We start from the raw sequence: 10,726 nt of genomic DNA on the forward strand, positions 1-10,726 counted from the left end.
TGGTCTGGTGTGCCTTTATTGCAGAGGTTCTCTTCACTTTTCCAGTGGGCTTCAGTTTTCATCAGGGAGCCTGAGAGAGGCCCTCTATCTGTTGTTCACTTCTGCAGCTCAGGACAATGGCCTTTACGCCTCCTTGTTCCTCTGTAGTGTGGAACCAGGTAGCTGCACAACAGGAGGCCAGAGGTGGGAGGGGGGAGTTGCAGGTGCCTAGCCTGGCTAAGCTGCTCCAGTGGGTGTGTTGAGGGGTCCTCACTGTCTCGCTGGTCACAGGTGGGTGTGGTGAGCCGGATGGAGCTGGGCTCCTGGGACCTGTTAGCCTGTGTGCCTAAGCTGTTCCAGTGGGTGTGTCGAGGGGTCCTCCTAGAATTATTTTTTAACATCAATTATTTCAAAGAAGGAAAAGGACAAAGCATGGGACAAACATTAAGATGGCAGATTAAAATCTAACCATATTAATAATTAGATATTATTTTGTAAAAGATATAAATATTCCAGTGAAAAGTAGAGATTTTTATGTAGAGTAAAAATGCAATATATATTTCATATAACAATGGAAAAAGGTTAAAAATAAAATGATGAAAAAAAATATACCATGCTAGTTGGGCATAATGGTGCATGCCTATAATCCTAATACTTTGGGTGCTGAGGCAGGACCATTAAGAGTTTGAGCTGTGGGGTATACATTAAGTTCCAGGCCAGCCTTGACTACCTAGTGAGACACTGTCTCAAAACCAACAAACAGACACACACCAGACTAACACAAATCAAAAGAAAGCTAAAATGGCTGTATTAACAGTAGAGAAAGTAAATTTCCAAATAAAATATATTACCAGAGGCTCCAGCACTCTTGTTTCAGTGCCAGAAGGTCCTGCCACTATAAGTGACAGGTCCCTATTACCGGGGTCATGTCGGCCCAGGGTGACAGCGAGTTCCTGGTGCAGCGAGCGAGGGAGTTAGCGCCCCAGGACCTGTGGGCAGCCAAGGCATGGCTGATCTTGGCCCACCCTGTACCTGGCAAACTTTAACATTCAGTATGAGATGTACACCATCAAGAGGAATGCAGAGCCAATTTATTATAGAAATACTTGAACAAAGCAGCTGAATTTTACATCTACTATGTCACTAGGTCTACTCAAATAGAAAATCAGCATCAAGGTGCCCAAGATGCATCTGATTTAATGTCACCCAGCAAACTCAGCTCCCAGAAGTATGTCATAGAAGGACTGACTGAAAAATCATCCCAGATTGTGGACCCTTGGGGGAGGTTGTTTAAGATTTTGAATGTTGTTGGAATGAGATGTGAATGGCAGATGGATAAAGGAAGATGAAGCAATAGTGATATATTATACAGGATGAAGGATCTCTGCAAATACATGAACAACTTTGATAATGAAGCACACGCAAAATATAAAAACCAAGTGGTTTATTCCACTATGTTGGTCTTCCTTAAGAATCCATTCCAGGATGTCAACAGCATACAGCCGTCTCTCTTCCAAGGACCTAATGCTCCAAACCAAGTTCCGCTGGTCCTCCTTGAAGATGTATTAAAAGTATATGGTGATGTGGAAATTTATAGCAATAAACACATTCATAAAAGAGGAAATGAGCTGAGGGAAGAAAAAAAACCCATGAGTTCAGATGATGAAGATTATTCAGCAAAAGGAAGAAACCGTCACATTGTAGTCAATAAAGCAGAACTCACTAACTCCATTGAAATGTTAGAAAGCTTTAAGTTGGCCAGGGAGAGCTGGGAGTTGCTCTATTCCCTAGAATTTCTTGAGAAGAAATTTATAAGAATTTGCTTGCCATGGAAGACAGATACTTGGCTGTGGTTAAGAATCTTTCTCACCAATATGATCATCTATCAAGGTCAGTATAAAAAGGCAATAGCCAGCCTGCACCATTTGGCAGCTCTCCAAGGGTCACTTTCTCAGCCATAGATCCCAGAACAGGGGACCTTGGAGCACCAGAGGGCACTCATCCAGCTGGCCACCTGTCACTTCACTTTGGGGGAGTATGGGATGACATGTGAGAAAGTCCTGGACCTGATGTGCTACATCATCTTACCCATTCAGGAGGGAGGCAGAACCCAGGAGGAACCCTGAAAAGTAAAGCCCAAATTTAGAAAAGGTTCAGATCTGAAGCTCCTGCCCTGTACCAGTAAAGCTATTATGCCATACTGCCTGCATTTGATGTTACCCTGCTTTAAGCTAAGAGCTTTCACAGACAACAGAGACAGCATGGCGCTGGGGCATGTGATCCTATTGCTTCAGCAGGAGTGGCCAGAGGGAGAGAATCTTTTCTTGAAAGAGGTCAATAAGATTTGCCAACAAGGAAATTTCCAGTATGAGAATTTTTTCAATTATATTACAAACATTGACATGCTTGAGGAATTTGCCTACTTGAGAATTCACAGGAAGGTGGGAAGATCCACCTGGAATTAATCCCCAATCAAGGAACTCTGATCAACCATTGCAGACCTTTTGGGTGGTCCCTCCAGTTGAGTGGTAGATGTTGTGAGCAGAATTCAGCTCCTTCCCTGGGGCACCACACGGTCACTCGGGGCATCAACAAAGGTGTGAAGGAGGACTTCTGCCTGGCCATGGAGCACCAGGTCTCCCACTGTGGTGAGAATCTGATGGTGGTCCTGCACAGGTTCTGCATTAATGAGATCTTGCTGCTCCAGACTCTGATCTGATAGAAGACCTTTGTGCCAGAGGCAGCTGGTCACTGTGTTGTTGCAAGGGGAGACACACAACAGTGATGTTTCACCTATCAGAACAAAGCACCTGAGTTCTAGCCCCTTGGCTCCTTAAAAGTAGCTCACAAGAGTCTGAGAAGTAATTTCTATTTTTAAGAGTTGCTGTGTTTTATGATTTTTGTACAACAAGAGAATCAAACTGGGCTGCAGACAGGCAGGTCTGTGGACGCCCTACCAAGGTCGTGAGTCACGTGGAACATGCCGAATCAGCCCGCTGCAGACAGACAGGTCTGCACACACCCTACCCAGGTCCCAGGTCACGAGTCACATGGAACACGCCAAATCAGCCGGCGCCCCGGCAACAATTCACTGGACACCGCCCCCCCCCCCCCCCGCTCCTCTCTACATCCAACTGGTTCCACACTACAAAGATGCAGAGGACACCGGACCACCAGACCATGGTACTGGGTCCCACTGCTCCCTGCCCAGAGGTAGGGGCTTCTGAGCCTTCGTCTGAGCCTGGTCCAGAGGAAGGGGCTTCCCCCCCCATCCCTCCCGCTGCTCCCAGCCCACAGGAAAGGGCTTTTGGGACACCATCCCTACTGCTGCTCTCAGTCCCTGTCCCACCTCTCCCAGGTCACAGGAGGTAATCCACGCAGGTGCCAACAGCACCCCGCCGCCCTCCCAGTTGAAATGAGAGAACACGTAAATAAGTCTCAAAACCAGACTTCTAGATCACCTACAGCAACCCCAAAAGGAAATGAGATGGAACACTCTGATACTCAAGCATCTGGACCCACTGAACTGGCAACAAAAGGGGATCTGGAAAAAATGAAATCAGAAATAATTTCTCAGATAATAGGAGAAATTGTGCTCCTAGTGCAAGATATGATTAATAAATCTAGAGAGGAGCTGAGGAACATGATGGAATGGCAACATAGGAAACAAATGAAATCCATAAAACAGATGCAAACAGATTTCCAGGAGATGAAAAACTCCATTGAAAGTCTACATAGCAGAATGAGCTAATGTGAGGACAGAATTTCAGATATAGAAGATAAGATTGCAATTAGTGACCAGGAAAAGACAAATGGCTTCAAAATTATAAGGGAATGTGAGAAATCAATCCAGCAGCTGCTAGATGATGCAAAGAGGAATAACATAAGACTGATTGGAGTCAATGAAGAAAGAGGAGAGTGTACAGATGACATTAAAAAAAAACTCTTCACAGAAATAATGGCAGAAAATATTTCAAGCAGGGGAAAAGAACTTGACGTAGAGATAAGTGAGGCATATAGGACTCCAAATAGCCTTGATCAAAAAAAAGAAGCTACACATAGTCATATAATTGTTAAGATTCCAGAAACTCAACAGAAGAACAAAGTTCTACAAGCAGTTAGAGAAAAGAAACACATCACATACAAAGGAAAGGCCATCAGAATCACAGCAGACTTCTCAACACAAACCATCAAGGCAAGAAGAGCTTGGAGTGACATATTCCAAGACTTAAAAGAAAACAGCTGCCAACCCAGATTGATGTACCCTGCAAAACTATCTTTCAAAATTGATGGAGAAATAAGATACTCTCATGACAAAGAGCACCATAGGAACTTCGTGAATACCAAACCAGCACTCCAAAGAATTTTACACAATATCCTAGGAACAGACAATGAGGATCACAACCCCAGGAAGCAAAGCAGAATGAACCCATCTGGCATGACAACAAATTAAATGTAAAGGGGGAGAACCCAACAAAAAGAAAATGTCATGGCAATGACAAGTCAATATGTTTCAGTTATAACCTTCAAAGTTAATGGCCTCAATTCACCAATCAAAAGAAATAGACTGGCAGAATGGGTCAAGAAGCAAAATTCAACAATATGCTGCATACAAGAAACACACTTAATTCAAAATGAAACTCAGACTGAAAGTTAAAGGGTGGAAAACAATACTCCATGAGAGGGGAACCCCCCCAAAAAGAAGGAATAGCTATCATCTTTGCAGATCAAGTAGACTTCAAACCAACACTGATTAAGAGAGATGAAGAAGGACACTACATCCTTGTAAAGGGAAGAATCCAAGAGGAAGAGATGACAATCATAAATATCTATGCACCAACACTAGTGTGCCCAACTATATAAAACCATTACTAACAGACATGAAAAGTCATATATGCACTAATACAGTTGTATTGGGGGACCTGAACACCTCACTGTCACAAATACATAGATCAACTAGACAAAAAATAAGTAATGAAATACTAGAACTCAATCGAACTCTTGAACAAATGAACTTAACAGATGTTTACAGAGTCTTCCACCCCACAAAATCAGAATACACATTCTTCTCAGCTGCACATGGGTCATTCTCCAAAACAGACCACATACTCACACATAGAACATGTTTAAGTAAGTGCAAAGGAATTGAAGTTATCCCCTGTATATTATCAGACCATAGTGTGATGAAATTGCAGATCCATAGCAAAAGAAACTCGAAAAATTTCATAAACAGGTGGAAATTGAACAACACACATCTGAATAACCAATGGGTCACAGAGAAAATTAAAGAAGAAATCAGACAGCTCTTTCAATTAAATGACAATGACAATACAACTTATTGGACTCTATGGGACACAATGAAAGCAGTCTTAAGAGGGAAATTCATAGCAGTGAATACGCATATTAGGAAAACAGAATGAGCCCAATTAAACAACCTGATGCTGAACCTCAAGCTTCTAGAAAAAGAAAAGAAGGACAACCCCAGAGCTCATACAAGGGAGGAAATTATAAGGATCAGAGGAGAAATCAATGCAATGGAGATTAAGAGAATAATACAAAAAATCAATGAAGCCAAGAGTTGGTTCTTTGAAAGAATCAACAAAACTGACAAACCTTTAGCCAACCTTGTCAGAAAAAGGAAAGAAAAGGCCCAAATCCATGCAATTAAGAATGAAAAGGGTGAAATTACAACAGACCCAGCAGAAATCCAGAGGATCAGCAATACCTACTTCTAGAACCTATATGCCAATAGAATGGAAAACACAGATGAACAGATTCCTAGATGCATATGAATTACCAAAATTGAACAAAGAAGACCTAAAAATTCCAAATAACTCAATATCAACCAATGATATTGAAAACATAATTAAAAATATCAACTAAGAAAAGCCCAGGCCCTGATGGCTTCACTGCTGAATTCTAGAAGACATTTAGAGAGGAATTGCTGCCACTACTGTTTAAATTCTTCAATGAAATTGAAAGGGAAGCAATACTCCCAAATTCATTCTTGGAAGCAAGCATCACCTTGATCCTCAAAGCAGAGAAAGACCCAACCGAAAAAGAGAACTATAGGCCAACCTCACTAATGAACATAGATGCAAAAAATCCTGAATAGGATACTGGCAAATAGAATGCAGAAGATCATCAAGAAGATCATACACCCTGATCAAGTGGGATCCATCCCAGGGAGGCAGGGATGGTTCAACATATGCAAATCAATCAATGTAATACACTATATCAATAGAGCCAAGGACAAAAGCCATATGATTATCTCCATAGACACAGAAAAAGCATTTGACAAAATCCAACATGCATTTATGATAAAAACCCTACAAAAAATTGGAATAGATGGTCTCTACCTCAAACTGATAGAAGCCATCTATGAAAACCAACAGCCAATATCATACTAAATGGTGAAAAACTGAAATCCTTCACACTCAAATCAGGAACAAGACAAGAATGTCCACTATCACCACTCATGTTCAATATAGTTTTGGAAACATTAGCCACAGCAATTAGACAAAAGAAAGAAATGAAAGGAATAAAGATAGGAAAAGAAGAAGTCAAATTGTCATTATTTGCAGATGACATGATACTCTATATAGAAGACCCCAAGAACTCCACCAAAAGTCTTCTAGACTTAAAAACCAAATTCAGTAAAGTAGCTGGTTACAAGGTCAACACACAAAAATCAATAGCTTTCCTCTACACGAATGACAGACTTACTGAGAAATAGGACAAATAATTCCTTTCACAATAGCATCCAAAAAACTGAAATACCTAGGAATCAACCTAATGAAAGAAATCAACCTCTCCTCTGAAAACTATGGCACTCTGAAAAGAGAGATTGAAGATGATATCAGAAAATGGACAGACATCCCCTGCTCCTGGGTAGGAAGGATTAATATAGTGAAAATGGCCATACTTCCAAAACTGCTATATAGATTTAATGCAATTCCAATTGAGATCCCAGCAGCATACTTCATGGACCTTGAGAAAACAATCCAAAAATTCATTTGGAACAAGAAGAGACCCAGAATAGCAAAAGCAATTCTAGGCAACAGAGACATGGCAAGGGGTATCACAATCCCCAACCTGCAACTCTACTACAAAGCTACTGTGATTAAAAACAGCATGGTACTGGCAAAGAAACAGACCTGAGGACCAGTGGAACAGATTAGAAGATGCAGAAACAATGCCAGACACACTCAGCCATCTCATCTTCAACAAAGGAGCCAAACACCCTCACTGGAGGAAAGATAGCCTCTTTAATAAATGGGGCTGGAAAAATTGGGTTTCAACTTGCCAAAGGTTAAAACTAGACCTATATCTCTCACCATGCACTAAACTAAAATCAAAATGGATTAAAGATCTAAATATTAAAATAGAAACTCTGAACCAGTTGGAACAGAGGTTAGGTGGAACTCTTGAAGACATCGATGTAGGAAAAGATTTTATGAACAAAACCTCAGTTGCCTGTGAACTAGCACAAACAATCAACAAGTGGGATCTCTTCTTATTAAAAAGCTTCTGCACAGCAAGAGAAACCACCAGCAGTGTGAAGAGACAACTCACAATATGGGAAAATATCTTCACCTGCTTTTTCTCAGACAAAGGTCTATCTTGAGTCTATAAAGAACTTAAAAAGATCAGACCTCCCAAATTTAAAGACCCAATCCAAAAATGGGCATCTGAAATGAACAGACATTTCTCAGACAAAGAAGTAGAAATAGCAAATAAATACATGAAAAAATGTTCAACATCACTTGTCATTTGAGAGATGCAAATGAAAACAACACTGAGATTCCACTTCACTCCAGAAAGAATGGCTGATATCATGAAATCAACCAATAACAAATACTGGCAGGGTTGTGGGGAAAGAGGAACACTTCTCCACTGCTGGTGGGAGTGTAGACTGGTGAAACTACCGTGGAAATCACTATGCAGATACCTCAAAGAACTAGGACTGGAAGTCCCATTTGACCCTGCTATTCCACTGCCAGGGATCTTCCCCAAAGAATTAAAAGAATCATACCACAGTGATATATGTGTGCCTATGTGCATAGCAGCACAGTTTGTGATAGCTAAAACTTGGAAACAGCCCAAATGCCCATCAACTGGAGACTGGATAAAGAAAATGTGGTTTTTTTAAATAAAATGGAGTACTACTCAGCCATCAAAAAAGAGAAATTAGAGACATTTATAGCTAAGTGGATGCACATTGAGGTGATACTCTTAAGTGAAATAAATAGGACTCACATGTATAAATACCGAATAGTTTCTCTAGTGTGAGAAACTGAAAGTGTAAATAAGGATTAAAATGTATAATAGGTAATGTGAAATAGGAAGAAAAGGGGCAAAGGGGAAGGAAGTGGGGGGGCTAGAGGAAAGGATAGAAGGGAATGGGAGTAATATGGGAAAATGGAAAAATAGGAATAAAATCTTTGTAAATAGGGAGGAATGGAGGGGTTGAAGGGAGGGCTGGGCAAGGGTGAAAAATAAGAACCAGGAGACATTAGGTAAAGGTGCAAATTTCCAATGATGAATGTCATTATATTGTATACCTAAAATGTACCAATGATTAGAATGAATAAGCGATAATGCAAAATAGGAAGAAAAGGTCCAAAGGGGTAGGAGTAGTGGGAGGGGCAGGGGAAAGGAAAGATGGAAAGGGAAAAATGCTGAGAAATGGAAAGAATGGAAATAAAGTCTTTGTAAATAGGGAAGGGTGGAGGGGGTGAAGGGAGGGCTAGGAATGGGGAAAAAATAAGAAGCAAGATGCATCATGTAAAAGTACAGTTCCCAATGAGAAATGTAATTGTGTTGTATACCTAAAATGTACCAATAAAAGAATTTAACAAAGAAAAGAGAATCAAACTGTTTTGTAAATAAAATTCATCCTAAATTTTGAAGCTTAAAAAAAATATTACCAGAGATTTTTAAAAAGGGTATTTCAAAATGATTAAGATTAAGAAGTCAATTTACTCAGAGGACTTTACCATCTTAAACATTTATGCACCTAATAATGAGATTTTAAAATACATGAAGTAAAACTGTCCAATTTTCATGGCATTGCATCATATAATTGAAAAAATATTCCTCTCCAAGTAACTGATCAAACAAATGGAAAATTACCAACAATATACATTTGAACCCTTTCAGTCATCTTGACCTGATTGATATTTATGGAACACTCTACCCAACAATAGCAAAGAGCATTCGTTTCAAGTACACATGGAATACTTACCAAGATAGGCCACATTTTGGGCTGTAAAAAAAGCTTCAATAAATTTTTAGAGATGCAAGCCCTAATTCCACAGTGGAATTTCCTTTAAAGCCAATTCCAAAAAGATCTCTGGAAAATCCCTAAAATTCTGGTAACTGAATAACACACATATAGCTAGTTCATGAGTTAAGGAAGAAATCAAAAGAAAATGTAGAAAGTGTTTTGAACTGAATAAAAGTAAAAACAAAATATCAAAACTTGATGTCAGTTAATAAGGCAGAAAGATAGCTAACATTTTAAACAATTAGAAAAAAGTGAATTAAACCTAAATTAAGCAAAAGAAGATTAAATAAGAAATAACTCAGAGGAAATCAATGAAACACAAAACAGACAATAATCCAGGAAAATTAATGAAACCAAAACCTATTTATTTGAATAGAACAATAAAATTGATAAAACTCTACTCATAATTGATGGAGAACAAAAGAAGATATAATTACCAATATCTGAGATGGAAGAGTGGACATCTCTAGAGATTCTATAGGTAATAAAAGGATAGTGAAGGAAATTATAAATATTTTATAATATTATATTCAGCATCTTGAAATTGAAAGTGAAAAATTTTAAATTTAATATGATGTTGTTTGACACAGTATCTTACTATGCAGTTCCGGCTGGACTTGAACTCACTATGTAGTCTAGGCTGGCCTTGAACTCCTGGCAATTCCCCTACCTCAGCCTCCCAAGTGCTGAGATTACAAGCATGTGCCACCACACCCCTCTTAAATTTCATTTGAAAAACACAGAGTATGAAAGCTCATTTGAGAAGACATTGATGAGAATTTCCCTATATGCGTTAAAGAAACTGAATTTGTAGTTAAAAACCTTCTCACACAGGAAACTTCAGGCCCAGACAGTTTCACTGGTGAATCCCACCAAATATTATCAAGAAATAATTCTAATTTTTATACAAACAATTCCATAAAATTGAAAACAACTGTTATGGTTTGGGTCTAGATGTTTCCCAAAGCCTCACGTTGTCATAAGTGGTTTTTCCAGAGGTGGCTGAATCTAGAGTGTATGATCCTGAGATTAAAGGCATGTGATTACTAAACCACTACACTGATTTGTTTGGCACTGCCCTAATCCCAGTAGTCTGAATAAAATAAAAGGGGCAGAAAGACACTGTTAAGGTCCCTTGTTGCTTTTGCTACCATGTGGGCATCGTGAACTGCTTCTCCTCAGTTACGTCCCTCTGCCATGTGCCACTCTGCCTTGGAACCAGCTAGTAATGGACTGAAACCTCTATACAGTGTGGGCTAAATAAACCCTTTCCCTTTTATCTTTGGGTGTCAGGCATTTTGTCTCAGAAGTAAGAGAAAAGTAACTCAGACAACAATGAAATACTTCTCAACTCTTCCTATAAGGCCACAAATGTCTTGATACCAAGGCTAGACAAACATTACAAAAAAACTCAAAAAAATCCCTCATGCATATAGATAAAAAATTTAAAACAAAATT

At 39.5% G+C, this 10,726-nt stretch overlaps 1 pseudogene; it reads left to right on the forward strand.

The window, feature by feature from the left end:
• Positions 1-1,032: 1,032 nt before the first annotated feature.
• Positions 1,033-2,698, forward strand: LOC101724679 (integrator complex subunit 10-like; annotated as a pseudogene).
• The last annotated feature ends 8,028 nt before the right edge of the window (positions 2,699-10,726 follow it).

The sequence above is a fragment of the Heterocephalus glaber genome, unplaced genomic scaffold, assembly GCF_053883595.1.
Source record: "Heterocephalus glaber isolate CG9 unplaced genomic scaffold, H.glaber_assembly_v1.0 deba00001547, whole genome shotgun sequence".
Lineage (NCBI taxonomy): Eukaryota > Metazoa > Chordata > Mammalia > Rodentia > Bathyergidae > Heterocephalus > Heterocephalus glaber.